This window comes from Ixodes scapularis, unplaced genomic scaffold (assembly GCF_016920785.2).
Source record: "Ixodes scapularis isolate PalLabHiFi unplaced genomic scaffold, ASM1692078v2 PGA_scaffold7__128_contigs__length_106722199, whole genome shotgun sequence".
Taxonomy (NCBI): Eukaryota; Metazoa; Arthropoda; class Arachnida; order Ixodida; family Ixodidae; genus Ixodes; species Ixodes scapularis.
Window position 1 is genome coordinate 28,026,030 of NW_024609882.1, and position 18,914 is coordinate 28,044,943.

Genomic DNA, 18,914 nt, shown 5'->3' on the forward strand with positions numbered 1-18,914 from the left:
CGGTTATAGGGTGCACGAATAAAAACAGAAAGCGTCGAATACTGTCCGAAGACCTATGTAGCTTGCAAGGCAAGGCGACAGTGGCTGCAATGACCAGACCGGTTTTTAAGCCTCTTGCGATCTCTTAGGACCAGCTCCGCGCTGGAGCGCATCTGGTCCTAAGAAGTCGCAAAAGGCTTAAAAACCGGTCTCGGTCGAAGTCGGTCGCAAGAGTAAAGGCCCGTTCACACTCTTGCAACCGAGAACGACCGAGAGAGACCAGACCGGTTTTTAAGCCTCTTGCGATCTCTTAGGACAGCTCCGCTGCAGAGCGCCCGGTCCTAAGAAGTCGCAAAAGGCTTAAAAACCGGTCTCGTCTCTCTCGGTCGTACTCGGTTGCAAGAGTGTGAACGAGCCTTAAAGGCCCGTTCACACTCTTGCAACCGAGTACGACCGAGAGAGACCAGACCGGGTTTTAAGCCTCTTGCGATCTCTTAGGACCAGCTCCGCGCTGCAGCGCATCCGGTCCAAAGAAGTCGTAAAAGGATTAAAAACCGGTCTCGTCTCTCTAGGTCTTACTCGGTCGCAGGAGTGTGAACGGCGCTTGAGAAGGGGCCTTTACTCGGTCGCAAGAGTGCCACACGACCCCGGTTTCAGGCGGCAGTGGATTGCGTCCGTAAACTGTAAAGGCGTTTCCTCAACGCCAACCTCTCGACTGTGCTCGGAACATTTTCTGTGAATGGAGCGCGCACCGAACGCTGTACCGTCGATGAACATGGGGTACGCTCGCAAGGTGCGTGCAAGTTTTCTCGTGATAATTGCTGTTTCAGCTTGTAAAATTTTGTAACTGAATATATCTTAATATTGATAATTTGCAGTGGTGACTGACTCAATTTTATCGTCTACAACACTTAGTTGAAGGCTAGTTTCCGCCGCCGGGTGAGGCTGGAAATTTTTGAAATGGTAGTTCTATCGGTTTTCCTGAATTGGCGATCTCCTGTGTGATACCAGGGAGCCGGCAAAAGCGCTCCATGGACTGGCGCTGGTGAGTTGTTTCTGTTGATTGGGCGCTTTGAAACGCCGTATAGTCGCTGCAGGGTACGTCTCGTGTGTTGCGATCTGCGTTTTCGAGCCCAGTGTGCAAGTTTCTTTGTTCGAGTTATGGCATCCGTCAGTGCGGCGACGGGGAGGAACAGCGGCAGCGAACGTGCCAGCGATAGAAATCGGAGGTGAGTACTCAAAATATTGCATCAAATAGTAAAATAATTCGTGGCTGCTTCGAGGCTTTCTGCGGTTCGATATAAGTATATCTAGAACGTCTTCGTCGTTCATCCACAAGGAAATATAAGAACACGGACACGAAGATAAAAGCAGCGCAGCAAAACGATCAGTAGCAGCTCCGGGTGTTTACAAAAGTTAATTGAGGTTCGCGTTTCGTGTATCGCTTGTTGATTACTAAAAATGGCTACGTTGAAATAGGCCCATTGCAAGCCAAAATTGATAAATGGTTCACCATTTACAGTCATGCGGAAAGCGATGAATCTTAAAAACATTGCAGCCGCACTCGCCTTGCCGGATTCCATGCAAGCTACATATCAGTCCTCGGACAGTATTCGACGCTTTCTGTCGTTATCCGTGCGCCCTATCACCCAACAATGGTGTCCCCATGACCGGGGGACTGTCGCCATCGAAGACCATGGCTCTAATTAAGTTTGGGAGTTTGAAACAAAGAAGAAAGCGCGAACGAAGTTGGGGCACTGCCGACACCAAACACCGGCCAAGCCTCTCATCCGGGACTTTCACTCGTTCTACACAACCAGAAAGGGGGAAAGCGGTGGTAGCTCTTTCCCCTTTTCTCTCTCGCTCTCAAAATGGCGCTACCCACTCCAACTAACTATAGGTGGCGCCACTCATTTTCCAAGATGGCGGGTTTAGTGAGGGTCAGAGATGCGTGCCGCTGTTGAGCATGTCTAGTGTGCTGGCTTCACTGAGCGGCATAAATTATTTCTGGTAATACGAGGAAGCTAATGTTTTATGAGCGCAGGTCACCTCTTTAACCTGAAAATAACAACGGTGTTTAGCGTATTAATTACGGAAGGATGCGCGTTTTAATTCTGGAGCGAAACCGAAACTTACCTCTATTTTGGATTTAATTTCTCGATAGAGGTCTTAATTTCGGATTCATTTATGACTCAAGATTTGTCTCACATCGTAATTATTTACTTAGAAAAGTTGTTCGCGGAAACTTTATTTTGTGACATATATACTGTTCGATCCAGGCTGATATTCGTAGTTGTTGAAAAAATCAGTGTGATATCTGTGCAATCTCGCTGCCTTTTTCTCGCTCAGATAATTGTCATGGGAAATAATGAAAATTATCCCAGCACAAGAATAAGAGAATAATTCCAAATTTTACAATATGTCCACGAAACGCATAAACTAATAAACGCTGCTCTCACTGCAACAACCCAAGACGGAATCCGAGTCAGAAAGCTGAAGTGTGTGTGTGTGTGTTTTCTTTATAGCACCGCGTGACGCGTAGGACTTCATATTACATCCAGCGTTTAACTGTTTGACTATCTTGATAACTATGCCAGAGTTTTTTATATGCTAAAAAGAAAACAGAATTATACCTTTCTGAAAAAAGTATTCTCGTGATCTTGGCGTTAATTAGAGGCATACATTGCCGCGATTTGTATTAATAATAATAATATTAAAATTCACATATTTGAATAAGTAATTCTTCAAGATCTAATATAATTTGTTGCTTATGATCTCATTTTAAACGCGCAAAGAAATATGACAATGAAAACTGTGCTAATTATCATCACTGGTTCCAATTGCTGCATTTTAATTACAAATAAAATAAAAATAGTCTAAAATCAATGAAAATATTCTAGCTAATGTGAGAAATCCATGTAAAATCACATTATTTGTGGGTAAAGTATATTGTGCTATTAAAGTCGCGACTTTTGACAATCGGCGAAACGTCCAAAGTCGCCGCCAATATACTTCCAGACCAAATGCCCAAAAGTTAAAAAAAAGCTTTTTTTTTAATTACTAGTTTTCATAACATTTATTTACTTCTGTATTTGCTCGCCGTCGTTTTGCCAATCTCAGCCTTTCCAGTTCGAAGGAACGCCTACCTGCTTGCACGTCTGCTCACTGCAGCACGTTTCGTTGGCGTTGGAAGCCGGTGAAACAGTAGTGAGTTTTAATGTTGCGTATACGAGCGAACCCAAGCCCTGTGTGTTTGCGTTAGCTTTGCGCGTTCTACACTGTACGTGCGCGGAGCCCGAAATTGCGGTCTTGGATGGCGCATGGCGATGAGGCGCACGCACAACGTGGGGCACGCAACTCTAACGCAGACGCACGCCGCTTGCGTTTGCTTCTATGCGCAATACTAAAACTCTCCAGTAAGGTACAATCCCATACCGGCTGCAGCACTACGTTGGGAAAATGAAGAGTGCTGTTTTCATTCGGAAACGACATTTCGCGAGCCATGATCGCGAGCAGTTCCGCCATGCCCGCTGAGCAGGAGAATCGGGGGACCCTCACTAGAGCGCTTCCCGTTTCCGCCGCGGGAGGGCGAGTGTCGAGCTGGAGACGCGGATAGAGACAAAGCCGTGCGGTGCGTCTGTGGCGCACCTAGCGGCGAGGGGCCAACGGCGCGCAACACCCAGTTTTACCGCTCATGTGTTTCATGCTTTAGCTTTACTGACAATTTTCATTCCTTTAAAAAAATGTGAGAATGTTAGCCATCAAAGAAGGAGAAAAACAAACTATCCTGCGTTACACACAAAAAAAGAAAAAGGAACTTTTTAGCAAACAATGACACCTACGGTTCGAAAATTCTGATGCAGACAGCCAGGCAACACGGAAACAACTGCCGGGAAAATGGACACGGAGCGAGAAAATATTGGGAAAATCTAAAACAAAGGAAAACGATATCTGAAAGCAGGTGTCATAAATACATGACTGTGAAGATGCCAGTACAAAGAGGGAAGGCAAAAACACTTTTAGTATGAGCATGTTAGTTACGAATTTTCCACAAGTTTCGTCAATGCAGTCCAGAAGGGGTATTCAAAATGGATACAGCGCCAATTTATAGCAAAAATTCCTGGGCAGAGCGAGGCATTCAACTAACGACGTCCCAACCGGTAGCAGCAAGGGCAATTACTTCCCCAATGTTAGCGCGAACAAGCGATCGCCGGTTTTCCTAAGAGAAACCAAAGGATCTCAGCAAAATTCTAATTGCTGGGGGGAAAAGCTCATTCGGGTCTATAATTCGGGTGATAAAATTTCGTCTTCGCTAATACGCTTTCGAAGTAAATGCGAAAAAGTGCCAATGTCATGTTCGCGCTAGCAGTGATGCGATGTGTACTGTGGCGTCCTGCCCGAAGATGCACGTCTCGGGCGAAGCATTTGGCAACGAATTAGTGCGATAAATGATATGTGAAACAGCAGAAATAAAGTGTACCGTAAAGAATTAGCCAAACAATATGAAACAACAGAACCCGTGCGGAACGCCAAGCCAGCCAAGCACTACCGCTGCCTGCGCTCCACACTCCGGCAGCACGCCTACTACACGTTGCACCCTCTCGCAGCCGCCGATCCGGTCATCGTTTAAATGCCCCCCCCCCCCCCTCCGCCCGCGCTCGCTACACTGCCCAGTATTCTATTCACCAAAGCCGTGCGAAGCGACCTGCCCGCGTCGCGTGTCCTGTCCCTCGCCCCTACGAACGTCACAAGACCACGTGGTTCGACGTGACGTGGCTATGACTGACTACACGAGACCAATGTTGCCTGACGCAACCGAAGATTTGGTTTCGGTATCAGCTGATGTTTAAATTAAGATTACACAAATAATATTCCACGTTTCGCGGATCCGAGGACGTAGAGCTGTTTAGTAGTGCTTTGTGAAATGGAATCACATGTAAGCTTAAATTTTTCGGAATTGAGCGGAGTTGCCCTTTAATTCACACACTTGCGTTTGACTACAACCGACTGAGACAAGACCGGTTTTCAAGCCTCTTGTGACTGCTTACGACCGGCTGCACAGCACTGCAGAAAGTTGTAAACCCTCACAAAAGGCTTAAAACAGGTTTCTTTGATCATAAGCAGTCACAAGCATGCAGACCAGCCGTCACTTCAGTACCATAAACCGCAGCAGCTGAAAGAAACAACAGAGTAAAAGTTGAAACTGCACACCTTTTTCTTTTTAATATTCAAGATTGAATAATGGTCACACATCAACTTTCGGCACGATTATATCTTCCAGGTAGATAACAGAAGTATCAAAAGAAAACAATCAAGACATTTTTACAAACATATTAGACCTCGCCTCAATAAGCATACATCGAGCAAGTTCAAGGGAGCTTGGAACAAGAGCTAGAAAATGACCTAGTGTACATTCAGGTGCAGAACACAAAGTAGCTGCTTTGAAATTCATTAAACAATTTCCCCTATTCATTAACCAGCCTCTAGATCACAGGTGGAGAAGAATCATTTCCTACACACCAATACATTTCTGCGATGACAAATGATGGCATTCGGAGGAAAGGCTGCAGAGCATTGCCAAAGAGTCTGACTGTGTAGCCAACCAGGCTGGAATAATGATAGAAACTTCTTGGATATTGCTGGCATTTGAAAGGCCTACCTGCTGCAGGCTTTATGCAAATGCCCTTAAGGTTTGTTAACCTAATGCATTAGCATGTGCCTGATGAGGCAAGGCCGTTTAGAAAATGGCCTGGAATGCTGCTCGGATTTGTGAGGCTTCTTACGCATACGCGCTTCCTTGCGGTGAGCTTCACTATTAAGCTGAGCAAATGCCTTGGGACCTATTTTGCACTCAGTTATATGCATACTTTGATTGAAAAGGCATTGTTTTGCACGAGCTAAATGATTAGACATGGGGCAGACTCAAATTACGGGTCAACCGCAAGGCATTCCACACGTGCGCATTGGGTTCTGGCGGACAAACAACTAAACTGAGCAAAGCTTTTGGGGCATTGTTTGCACTTGTAAGGTTTTTAAGATGATACGAGTCTTAACTTTTTTATTTTTTAATTATCTCGCTGAAATGCAGTATACTGATGTATTTCTCATTGGTGATTTTAAACATACAATTAGTTTTCAGATAGCTTTACTAGATCCTGAGTTATCAATAAATATGAAATTTTAATTAGGTCCTTCTTACGGGTCGTTAGCATCTAATTAAGGCTTTAGAACTAATTAATTATAATTATTGCATGACATAAAGCAACAGAAATAGCATCACTGCACAAAGCATGTCTTGGTAAATGCAATTCTATAAGCAGTTGACATAATCTAAAGAATTTTATGCTAACGACCCGTAATGAGGGCCTAATTAAGATTACAAATTTAGTGATAGCTCAGGACCTACAGGTTTTCCCACTCATTTTAATCCAAGCGACGACCAATTTAATCCCGGGGTCACTCAGTTTAATCCAAGCGCCATACAATTTAATCCAAGCACGACACAATTTAATCCCAGGGTCAGTCAATTTAATCCACAATATATATACACTTATTGTGTTCAGTGGTCGTGTTTCGCTTACACATTTGGTAACTTAGAACAATTGTTTATACAATTAGAATTTTTGGCAGGCAATTGATAATCTGATCACTAATGTGATTACTTTTGAGTTACTAGTCCCACTATTGACGAGGCTTAATTGATATGTTGGTGACTCTTTTTAGAGCACAGTTCTTTGGCAACCCTTTCCGGCTTAAGCGGCGTCGGCGTCCTTCGGCGTAACCACGCGGTGCAGGATGGGTAAATTTCCCAGCTAAATTTAGCGCAAAATTTTCCCCGCTACATCTAGCAGAAAATTTACTCCACTAAATTTAGCGCAAATTTTAGAGCGCAGCTCTTAGGCACCCGTTTCCAGCTTGAGCGGTGTCAGCGTAATTAAGGTCACCCCACGGTCACGTGGCCCCTCCCCGAGGCGACGTGACCCCCTCCTCCCCCCGACGTCACGTGACCCCCCTCCCCTCGAGGTTAGGTGACCCCCCAGAGCATATTAAAGAATGAGGGAAGGAGGAGGAGGAGGGGTCTACACTCCCATCAGTACCCTTCCCTCCTCCTCCTTGTACGAAGCAGCACGCATCAGCCAGAATGGCGATTCGGAATGCCCGCATTTTATTCCCTCGTGCCCCCGTGTCCGTCGTGTTTTTCTCTTCTTCCAGTGGTGCCATCGTTGGCTAGCTGCTACATCTCCTTTCTCAAAAAAAAAAATGAGTTTAGACATCTGTGTAAGCCTAAATATTGCGGTCATGTCCATATCTTTGTGGTGGCCTTCTATCCCTTGTCCCTCTTCGAAGCAGCGGGTGCGGCTCAGACTCAACTTGGCCCTCGTTTACTGGCTCTGTAGCCTCGGAGGTCGTCTTTTGGGGGGATTGCGCCACTGGTCTTAAGTGTTCGCGTGTCCTCCGAAGCACTTGGCCTTCCGGGGTCTGAATGTTGTAGGATCTTGATCTGGAATGGCCCACTACTATGGCAGGAGACCACGTATGCTTGAGGCTGTTGTAGACGGTAGTTTGAGAACCTGTTTCAATATCTGCTAGTGCTCGAGAGGACTTGTCATAGCTAGCCTTCTGCTGTTGCCTTATTTTTGTAAGGCGTTGTATGATGGCTTTGGGCGGCACGATAACAGGTAGGTAATGTTCAAGCCTGGTGGGCAACAGCGTTCTTGTATGCCGGCTCATCAGTCTTTGTACAGGCGATTGGAGGACCTCGTCTTGTGGAGTGTTGCGCCATTCAAGAAGTGCATAGTAAAACTCTTCCGTGTTCACACTTTTTCTCAGCAATTGTTTCGCCTGCCTCACGGCTCGTTCGGCCATGCCATTTGATCGGGCATGGTAAGGGCTTGAAGTTACTTGCTTGATCTTCAAGTTTTTAAGGAACTGTTTGAAGTCGTGGCTCCAAAACGGCGGGATAGAATGGCGATTCGGAATGCCTGCTTTTTATTCCCTCGTGCCCCCGTCTCTTTTTCTTCTTCCAGTGGTGCCATCGTTGACTAGCTGCTACACTCTCAAGAGCTGCGCTCCAATTCGGCGTTACAGGGAGTTGTAAACGGCTTTCACTTTTTTCCCGCTAAATCTAGCGGAAAATTTCCCCCGTTGAATTTAGCGGGAATATTTGCTCGCTAAGTTTAGCGAAAAATTTTCCCCGTTAAGTCTAGCGAAAAATTTTCCCCGCTAAATCTAGTGGAAACGTTTCCCGGCTAAATTTCGCGGAAAATGTTTCCCACTAGATCAAGCAGAAAACTTTTCCCGCTATATTTACTGGAGAAAATTTTCCCCTAGATTTAGTGGAAAAAATTTTCCGTTTAGAGGGAAAATTTTTCCGTAGATTTGGTGGGGAAAAATTTTTGCTAGATTTAGCAAGGAAATTTTGCCGCTAAATAAAGCGGGAAAAAATCCGCTAGATCTAGCGGGAAAAATGTTCCGCTATATTTAACAAACAAAATTTGCTGCTATATTTAGCGGAAAAAATTATCCGCTAAACGGGGAAAATTTTCCGCTAGATTTGGTGGGGAAAATTTTTTGCTAAATTTAGCGGGGAAATTTTTCCGCTAAATATAGCGGGGAAAATTTTCTGTTAGACTTAGCGGGGGAAATTTTCCGCTATATTTAGCGGGGAAATTTGTCCGCTGAATATAGTGGGAAAAGTTTTCCACTAGATCTAGCGAAGAAAATTTTCCGCTAAATTTGGCGGGAAAAATTTTCCGCTATATTTGGTTGGGAAAACTTTCCGCTAAATTTAGCGGGGGGATTTTTCCGCTAAAATTAGCCCGGGAATTTACCCATCATGAACCACGTGGTTACGCTGACGGCGACGCTACTCAAGCCGGAAAGGGGTGCCTAAGCTAAGAGCTGCACTTTAAAAAGAGTAACCAACATATCAATTAAGCCTCGTCCATAGTGGGACTAGTAACTCAAAGTAATCACATTAGTGATAAATTATCAATTGCCTGCCAAAAATTCTAATTGTATAAACAATTGTTCGTAGTTACCAAATGTGTAAGCAAAACACAACCACTGAATACAATAAGTGCATATATATATGTTGTGGATTAAAATGACCGACCCCGGGATTAAATTGTGTGGCACTTGGATTGAATTGTATGGCGCTTGGATTAAATTGAGTGACCCTGAAATTAAATTGGTCGTCGCTTGGAATAAATTGAGCGGGAAAACCTGCAGTAAAGCTATCTGAAAACTAATTGCATATTTGAAATCACCATTGAGAAATACATCAGTATCCTAAATTTCGGCACAATAAATGAAAAATTTAGAAAAAGTTAGACCCTCGTTTCTCCTTAAACACTGTTTTCAATAATAGTGGATCAGACTAGTATTACGAGAGAAGGCTTTAAGGGCACTGCTTGCACTTAAATGACTTTTCACCTGTATGCGTTCGATTATGGTTTTGTAGAGAGGAATTTTGAGCAAAGGCTAAGGGGCACTGCTTGCACTTAAATGGCTTTTCCCCAGTGTGTGTTCGATTATGATTTTTAAGAGCAGTATCTTGAACAAAGGCTCGGGGGCACTGCTTGCACTTAAATGGCTTTTCAGCAGTGTGCGTTCGATTATGGCTTTGAAGATGGGAATTTTGAGCAAAGGCTTGGGGGCACTGCTTGCACTTAAATGGCTTTTCACCAGTGTGTGTTCGATTATGATTTTTAAGAGCAGTATCTTGAACAAAGGCTCGGGGGCACTGCTTGCACTTAAATGGCTTTTCACCAGTGTGCGTTCGATTATGGCTTTGAAGATGGGAATTTTGAGCAAAGGCTTGGGGGCACTGCTTGCACTTAAATGGCTTTTCACCTGTGTGTGTTCGATTATGTCTTTGCAAAGTAGAATTTTGAGCAAAGGCTTGGGGGCACTGCTTGCACTTGAATGGCTTTTCACCAGTGTGTGTTCGATTATGATATCTCAGAGTGGAACTTTGAGCAAAGGCTTTGGGGCACTGCTTGCACTTATATGGCTTTTCACCTGTGTGTGCTCTATTGTGGTAAGTCAGACTGCTATTGCTAGCAAAGGCTAAGGGGCACTGCTTGCACTTAAATGGCTTTTCACCAGTGTGTGTTCGATTATGATTTATCAGAGCACAATTATCAGTAAAGGCTCGGGGGCACTGCTTGCACTTAAATGGCTTTTCAACAGCGTGTGTTCGATTATGTTTTCGCAGAAAAGAATTTTGAGTGAAAGCTTGGGGACACTGCTCGCACTTGAATGGCTTTTCACCAGTGTGTGTTCGATTATGATATATCAGAGCGGAACTTTCAGCAAAGGCTTTGGGGCACTGCTTGCACTTATGTGGCTTTTCACCTGTGTGCATACGATTGTGGTGGGTCAGCCTGCTACTCGCAGCAAAGGCTTTGGAGCACCACTTGCACTTATATGGCTTTTCACTGGTGTGCATTCGATTATGCCTTTGCAGATAAGAATATTGAGCAAAGGCTCGGGGGCACTGCTTGCACTTAAATGGCTTTTCACCAGTGTGTAGTTGATTATGACGACGCAGATGGGAATTTTCAACAAAAGTTTGGGGGCATTGCAAGCACTTAAATGGCTTTTCACCAGTGTGCAAATAATTATGGTAGGTCAGAAGGGAATTACGAGCAAACTCTTCGGGGCAAAGCTTGCACTTAAATGGCTTTTCACCTGTGTGTGTTCGGTTGTGGTAGATCAGATTTCTACGCTGAACAAAGGCTTTGGGGCATTGCATGCACTTAAAAGGCTTTTCACCTGTGTGTGTTCGATTATGTCTTCGCAGAGAAGAATTTTTAGCAAAAGCTTTGGTGCACTTCATGCATCTAAATGGCTTTTCAACAGTGTGCAAATGATTATGTACGGTCAGAAGGGAATTACAAGCAAACTCTTTGGGACAAAGCTTGCACTTAAATGGCTTTTCACCTGTGTGTGTTCGATTGTGGTACATCAGACTTTTCTTCCAAGTGAAGGCTTTGGGGCATTGCATGCACTTAAATTGTTTTTCACCAGCATGTGTTCGATTATGACAGGTCAGAAGGGAATTATAAGCAAACTCTTGGGAGCAAAGCTTGCACTTAAATGGCTTTTCACTCTTGTGGTTCTGAGTGTTGCCGAGCACTTGGGAGGAGCCAGACATGGGAGGATGCTGGCACTTGAATTGTTCATCACCATGGGCAGCAAGGTGGCTCAAAATTGCATGCTGATCTCTGGTGACATAGGTGCAGGAACAGCATCCGAACCAGATGTCTTCGGTGACTTTCAGGGGGCAGCTGGTTTCCCCTAACCATCTGGCTCCATCACCTACAAGAAAAGACCATATGTATTGACACACAAGGAAAGCCCAACCAAGATCCAGATGCAGCTGTCCTGTTTAATAATTTGCTGCAATTTGGAATTCGATTCATAGAAGCACTCATTTGCAACTGGCACCATTAAGTGGAGTCTCCAGTGTTTCAAGGAGAACCGGCACAATGAGGCCCCTCACGTCGCTCACAAAAGTCCACTGTGCATCCACTTCGACCTCACACCGTTTTGAAGAATTTGAGATCGCTGAAAGAGCCCAACGAACTTCAAACTCGAAAGTGAAGCGCTGTCTGCTTACAGCGATGGGCGGCAGACGCAGGCACGGAAAAGAGTGTTTGATCACGGAATGCGGGCGACACGACACTTCAGGTCGGGATGATTCGGAGGCGCGTCAAAAGCTCGAGTTGCAGGACGACTCCATCTTTGATGCCACTGCACTGCTGCGGGTCACGCAGAAGCTTTAAACTCGGCTTCGGGAAATTGTTTTTTTACTTAACAAATACTGTAAACGACGTATTTTTCGCGGGCTTAATATTTCCCTATTTAGGTCAAAGCTGAAGTTTTGGAACAATTCGTGGGTTTTAATTTTCGCAAAGCTGTGGGATCTCAATCTAGATTCCAATGTGTTTACATTTTACCGGAATTGTTCGCAGGACTTATTTTTTGCGAATTGTAGACAATTAGAGAATTTAGCAAAAATTAGGTTCTCGTGAAAATGAAGTCTTTTCAGTACTTAGTTCCGAACTTCTGAATCTGGAGGGTAATCTCCAGGCATCGGTTTTAAAGGGCCCATGAAACGAAATTTAGGCGCCAGGATAAATAAATTTAAAGTGGGATTTTACTAATAGCATATCGTTTAGTGGACCAAAATAAAAAAGGTAGAAAGTCAAAAGCCTGACTTTTAGTACGAAAATCTGAAAATACAGAAGACTATTCTGTACCTCCTTCCCCTCGAAAGCTCTGCTTTTTCAATGCGAAACATCTACGGTACCCAAACTATTCACCCGCCCTAAACGCACGTCCCGCCTCGACACTGGACCTCACTTATCCTCTTCACCTTTAAAGGGGCACTGACACCCCAAAGGTCGTATTTATTTTTATTGTCTAAAACGATGCAAGTTGCAGTCATAGACACGCAAAAAAAAAACGCATCGCGAAAAAAAAGTTTTCTGCGCGCGCGCGCGCCTTTTTATTTTTGGCGTTTGATTTTCCCGCCTCTCGCCTCCTCGCTTCTTTTGATCGGCGACGTCAAAAATCAGGAAATTTAGAAGCTTTGTAGGCGACATCTCTATAACATTTAAGGCGAGACGCGGGTCTTAAAATGGTAAAAAATCGCGAAATTTGGGGTTTTTCAAAAATCACATGTTTGGATAGAATATAGTCTGAAGTACCTGCCTGCGAAGTTTCAATGTCCTATTCGACGTCTAAGTATAAAAAAACGATAAATACGATGCCTCCGCGACGCTCAAATCGCGAATCCAACGCAAAAAAATAGTCAAACTGCGCGCCCGCGTCGCTTCACGACCGATCGTCGGATCGCGGCCATCTTGGTCTTGTTGGAGAGCTGGTTCTCTTCCCTACGTCCTCATCCCACTCACTATTGCGACAACCTTGGAGAGCGTCCGCATTCCGCGGGTTTTCACGACCGGAATAACGATTGCTCATTGGCCCGCGCGCGTACGTCACGGGTACGTCGTGCCGCGCGCGCCTGTCATAGGCCAAGACGCGCCCCTTTCCACTTTTGCTCCTTTCCTCCTCTTGGCGCGCGCGCCTCCAGGAGCGCAAGGGGAGCGTGGAGAAGCGTCGTCTGCTTCGTTTTGGCCCGTCGCTTTGTTTGTTCCGCGGCTGAGTGCACGTTGTTTCGAAATCGTTTACGTTCGCGCGCTCGCGTCGGACATCGTTGGTTTCTCGCTACGAAGTTGCGGGAGTTTTATTTCGAGCGATCGAGATGCCGGGGGACTCTCGATTGAAAGAGAGTACGCGGCAGACGTTCGGGAGGAAGACGCGACGTGCGTGGAACAAGCGGAAGACATCACCTGCAAGTGCGCCGCTACGATCTGCGCCACTGCCGAACGCATTGGATCTGCCGGGACCATCGGCTAGCCTTCCCGTTGACGATGCTGCGGCCTCAAGCTCTGGTCCGGATGGCTCAAGGTTTGCCGGCACCACTCGCGTCGACTCTACCTACTACTCTACGGCCGAGCAAGCGCAGCGCGCCAAGCGATCGGAGCAAAGCAAGCGCGTTTTATCGGAGAAGTCGGCGACCCAGCGGAAGTTCGATCTGCTTGAAGTCAACGGATCATGCCAAACAAGCGATGCCGGGACCCAGTTTGTCATCGTCGACATGAAAGTCCTCAACGACCTCTTCGCGCACGCGAGGTGTGGAAGCTGCGGTGTGGGATCTCTCACGCTCAGCAAGGCCGCGGACAAGGAGTACGGCTTGGCCGTCAAGCTTGTGCTCGTCTGCAGCACTTGCGACTTCCAGAAGAAGCAGTTCTCCTCTCCCAGGGTTGCTGGAACAGCAAAGATCACTCCCTTTGAAGTGAACATGAGGGCCATGAAGGGGATCCAGTCCATTGGCAAAGGAGTGACAGCCTTGGCAGACTTCTGTGCCTCCATGAACATTTCTCATCGGGGCCTGCACCACAAGACGTACCAGGGACACCTGAAAACGCTTGTGCGGGCATGTGAGAATGCAGCAACCGACAGTGAAGCCGCCAGTGTTGCTGTTGTCAAGGGGCTCTACACAGGCTTTATGAACCCCATTGGCAACATCGATGTCATCTTCGACGGATCATGGATGACCCGAGGACGCAGCTCCCACATTGGTGTAGGCTGCATTGTGGAGTTGTACTCTGGTTTCGTCATCGACCATGTTGTGTACTCCAACTTCTGCCTTGGATGTGCCTTGGGACCGGAGCCCGAGGACGATGGCTACAGCGACTGGTACGCAACCCACGACTGCCAGAGGAACATTGACTGCAATGCTGGCCGTATGGAGGTGGAGGCTGCGCTCACAATGTTCCAGAGGTCTCTGACCAAGCATGGTCTCCGCTACACCACCGTCCTTTCAGATGGGGACAGCCGGACATTCCATGCCTTGTCTGAAGCGAAGGTTTACGGCTTCATCAAGATAGAGAAGAAGGACTGCGTGAACCACGTCCACAAGCGGATGGGAGCTGCCTTGCGCAACGTTGTTGAGAAGAAGAAGGCACAAGGCGAGTCACTTGGTGGGAGAGGAAAGCTGACTCAGGAAAAGATCAAGAAGATCACTAACTATTACGGCTATGCTCTCAGGAGCAACAGCCATGACGTTCCAGGGATGAAGAGGGCGGTGGAAGCCACACTCCTGCACATGACCTCCACAGACGGCGCCCCAGACCACAGCAAGTGCACCGAGGGAGCGGAGTCCTGGTGCAAGTACAACAGGGCCTTGGCAAACAGTGAGCCTCCGCCACCGCACAAGAATCCTCTTCCGGATTGTGTTCGGGCTGCACTGGAGCCAGTGTTTGAAAGGCTCAGCAATGAAGACCTGTTGGCACGGTGTAGTGAGGGAAAGACGCAGAATGCCAGTGAGAGCCTGCATTCGGTGATCTGGACGCAGACTTCAAAGAATGCGAATGCCTCCCTGGACAGCGTGAAGAGGGCTGCGGCTGAAGCTGTTGCTGTCTACAACCAGGGAAGGAGAGCGACCAACGAGTCCATTGCTGCAGGCCTGGGCTACGCCACCGGTGACTGCCTTGTCCGCCGAAGCATTGAAAAGGACAGTCTCCGTTTACGTAAAGCAAACGCGGTGCACCAGAGCAGCAGTAGCGTGAAGGAAAGGTTCTCCAAGCGACACCAGGCAGGAGCATCATGAGATTACAGCCCAGGACAGCTGTAATGGCTTTTTCCAGTGCCATGTGGAACAAAGGCCCTTTTCAGGGCCAAACAAAATTACGTTTGGAGCTTGAAACTCATGCTCGCCTCTCCCGTTGTCCAAAGTTGTCGGCTCATCACTTTAGAAGCAATTTTTAGCCTATATCAGTAATTCTTCACCATTTTTGCAATCTTCTCAAAAACAAATTATTGCAATTTTTAAAATTATTTGTTCAGAATGCACTACACTACATCTTGATAACTATTATTGCATAAGGGTTTTCACATAATTTATTGTACTCGGCGTCGAAACAGGAAAATGCGATTTTATCAACATTTCACTCGTTCTTTACTTCTTTCATATTTTTTTCCTAATGTTCCCATAAATGGATTACAACATCTTTTATGTCAAGTTGTTCATGAAGACTTACACTACACCTTGGTAGCAATTATTATTTATCATTGTTCACACAATTTTCTATGTTCAATGTCAAAACTTTAACTTTGATTTTCTCATCTTCATGTTTTTTGGCAACGTGCTTAGCCTTACGGGGGTTTTCATGAGGTTTTTATCGTAGCATTTTGAAACTTTTTATACCGTTTTATTCAGAAAGGACTGGACTGTGGAGTAAAGCTATTTTTTTGCAGTTTATAATGACAACGAAAATTTTATGATAAATAATGCGACCTCATTAGTGTCATAATTAGCATAATTAGTACATTTTTGTATTATAATGTAATTTTGTGAAAATATAAATAGCTTTATAATGCATGGCAGACCTTTAGCTATGCATCTACATCAATAAAAAAAATATTTTTTGTTCGAAATGGCCTTAACGACCCGTAAGATATTAACCAAATTAGGCAACACTATTTTTTATAACTTGAAAACTAATTGAGATAATTTGAAACTGATTTCATATTTGAATTGAGGAAGAAGGAACACATATGCACAGTGATTTTCATTAGTATAGCTGCAAAAATAAAATAGTCCATTTTAGAACCAGTGCCTCGCCTTAATAACGGCAATCATAAAACATGTTTTTTAACGCAATTGCGAACGCACTACGGCCCTTCTTTTTGAAATACCAAAAATCGGGAGTTCGTTGTGGTGCCGTCTCCTGGATTTGTATCCTCCAACGGAAAACAGGTGACGCCGCTCAAAACCGGTCCGCCGCAACGCCGCCGCGGCCGCCGCTCACTCCTTTCCTCCTCGCTTTGGGTCGCCATGGCAACAGCAGGGAGTGGTGAAAGAAAGTCGACTCTCAGGTCGCCGCGATTTTTGACGTCAAGGCACCGGCGCCGATCGCGCGGGAACTTCGAATTCGGCATTTGGAAATTGTTTTTTTACTTCACAAATACTGAATTCCCAAATTTCAAATTTTGAGGGTAATGTCCCGGCATCGTTATCAATCGTTTCGGATAATAAAAAAAATATGATTTTGATGTGTCAGTGCCCCTTTAAGCTAACAGTGCAGTGGAAGCTGTGCGCTTGCCGGACCAATCAGCTGCCTCCCTTGCATCAGGTGACCTCGTTCTCAGGTGGGTATGCGCGAGGGCGCGTGATCAAGTGGCAAAAGTGTGGCTGGCCGAACGAGCACGTAGCTTCCACAGCACTGTCTGCTTCGGGGTGAATGGATTGCGGAAAGCAACTTTTGTTCCAAGTTCTAAGCGACAGGCTAATCTTCTAGGAGGAAAATGGTGGTATCCGGGTACACAAACGAGAATCCCAGCAAGAGGGGTTTCCCTTCTTTCCGTCTTCTTGAAGTGTTTGGTACAATGCGCGATTTGTGAGTTAAGGAGAAAACTTAATGGAGGAAAAAGTTGAAAAATTGTTTCAAGTAATTTCAGATTAAAAAAATATTTTTTACCTGTCAGTGCCCCTTTAAGGAGAAAGATACAGGGCAGCAAAAGACACACAGAAGGCTAGATTTGGAGATGCAGATAAAATGTGCCCTACATGTAAAGGGGGGAAACATTTGAACTTGCGATTCTAAAATGTAAGAAGCTTAGTGCTGCCCTTCCCAAAGGGGCGACAGACATGCCGGGTGCCCCGAGTTTCACTGCAGAAGATGGAAGTGTGGATTACAGTAAAGTAGATGCAATAATTAGGAGGTTAGAGTACCGGTAGAAATTATCTGGGGAAAACTGAACGAAGAACTAAGTAGCACAGATGGGGGACAGGAGGAAGATTGAGACTCCCTCCCTCGTGTCTCTGGAGCAGGGTCTCAACCCTGTGCCCAAATGGGTCTGGTGTTGGAGCGACGCCAACTAAAGATTGGCGACTCCCTCGATGAGAAAAAGAGAAGGGGGCACGCATTTCTTTTTTTTTTTGCCCAATTCCTTAAAAAACACAAGCAAAGGCAAAAAAATTAAACAGCCTGGATGGGAAAAGGAAGTCGTAAATACATAAATAAAACTAATTTAAACGAACAAGAAAAATTTTTACATCTATATTTATGGCACGAAACAAATTTGTAGTTAGCGCCTGCGGGCACCCTCGGAAAAGTGGCCGCTATTTATCGCGTGACTGGTTGCTACTTATCACGTGTGGCTTGCACTCTTTTGGAAGCTTCCTATGGTCTCTAAAAGTTACTTGTGAATCTTCGTTTGAAGTACAGCAAAAAACAAATATTAATAATAACTTTTAGAGCCCAAAGAAAGAGCTCAGGCACCACGTGATAAACTTGCATGCCGGTCAGAAATAACGGTGGAGGCACGCCGGAGTGTTCCCTTCCGGTGGCTGCGGCAGTGGCGTGGAGACGCTTTTAACCAGCGGCACACAACGCTCAGCGCGTGTCAGCGGTGTAGCGCGGCAGCGCACAGGCATAGCCTCCTCTATACGGAGAAAGCCTAGCACATCGACAGCAGAGCCATAGGGCGCGCAGCCACAGAAAAAAGGTGAGGAGGAGCGCGCGAAGCGGTGACCAATATGGTAGCGCAGAGCAGAAAGGGCAGAGATAGTCTGCGAGCGCTTGGGTCATGAGCGGCCGCTCCCCGAACCACGTTTGTTTTCGTGTTTTCGTCACCGTCGTTTTCGTACTACGGGAGGAACGGCTGCGGCGATTCGAAAGGGCGCTGGTAACAATGCACCATGCCGGTAGCGTCGGCAGAGTTGTCGGTGTGCCAGCGGAGTGCGCCGTCATCGGACCATCGTGTCGTGCCGCGGAAGAACCAAACAGTTTTGACTAAGTAGTTTAGACGCCCAGATGCCGAAGATACAAGTAACAGCGCTACAGGATGAAAGTTCGGCGTGTTCCAGCGAGCACTGCGGCCAACTGCGACGGGAAATGAAGGTGCGTGCGCGCGTCGCGAAGACGAACGCTTTCAGGCAAGAGACCTCCAGCGCAAACGAAAGCGACGACCGGGATTGTTCCGGAGATGCGGACATGCGGACGCAGGGATGGCAAAGGAAAAGTGTTGACGTTGAGTTTCTCTTCTCCACGATTCCAAAGAAAAGAGGAAAAAAAAAACAAGACTGTTTCTGCGTTTCGCCGCTCACTCTTGTGTGGCACTAGCAGACAAGCTTCCCTCCGTTGCCGATTCCCTGCCCCTCCTCTTACTTTCGGCGGCCACTTTTTTTCGCGGCGTGCCAAACTTTCTCTGTATAGAGGAAGCTATGGCACAGGTCTACCACGTGATCAGCGGCGGCTCCTGAGAGCGCCAACTACAAATTTGTTTCACATCGGAAATACAGATCTACATTTTTTTTCTTCGTTGTAAATTTGTTTTATGACATTCTTTTTCCA

At 46.0% G+C, this 18,914-nt stretch overlaps 1 pseudogene; it reads left to right on the forward strand.

Moving 5' to 3' along the window:
- Positions 1-9,289: 9,289 nt before the first annotated feature.
- LOC121833326 lies at positions 9,290-10,054 on the forward strand (annotated as a pseudogene).
- The last annotated feature ends 8,860 nt before the right edge of the window (positions 10,055-18,914 follow it).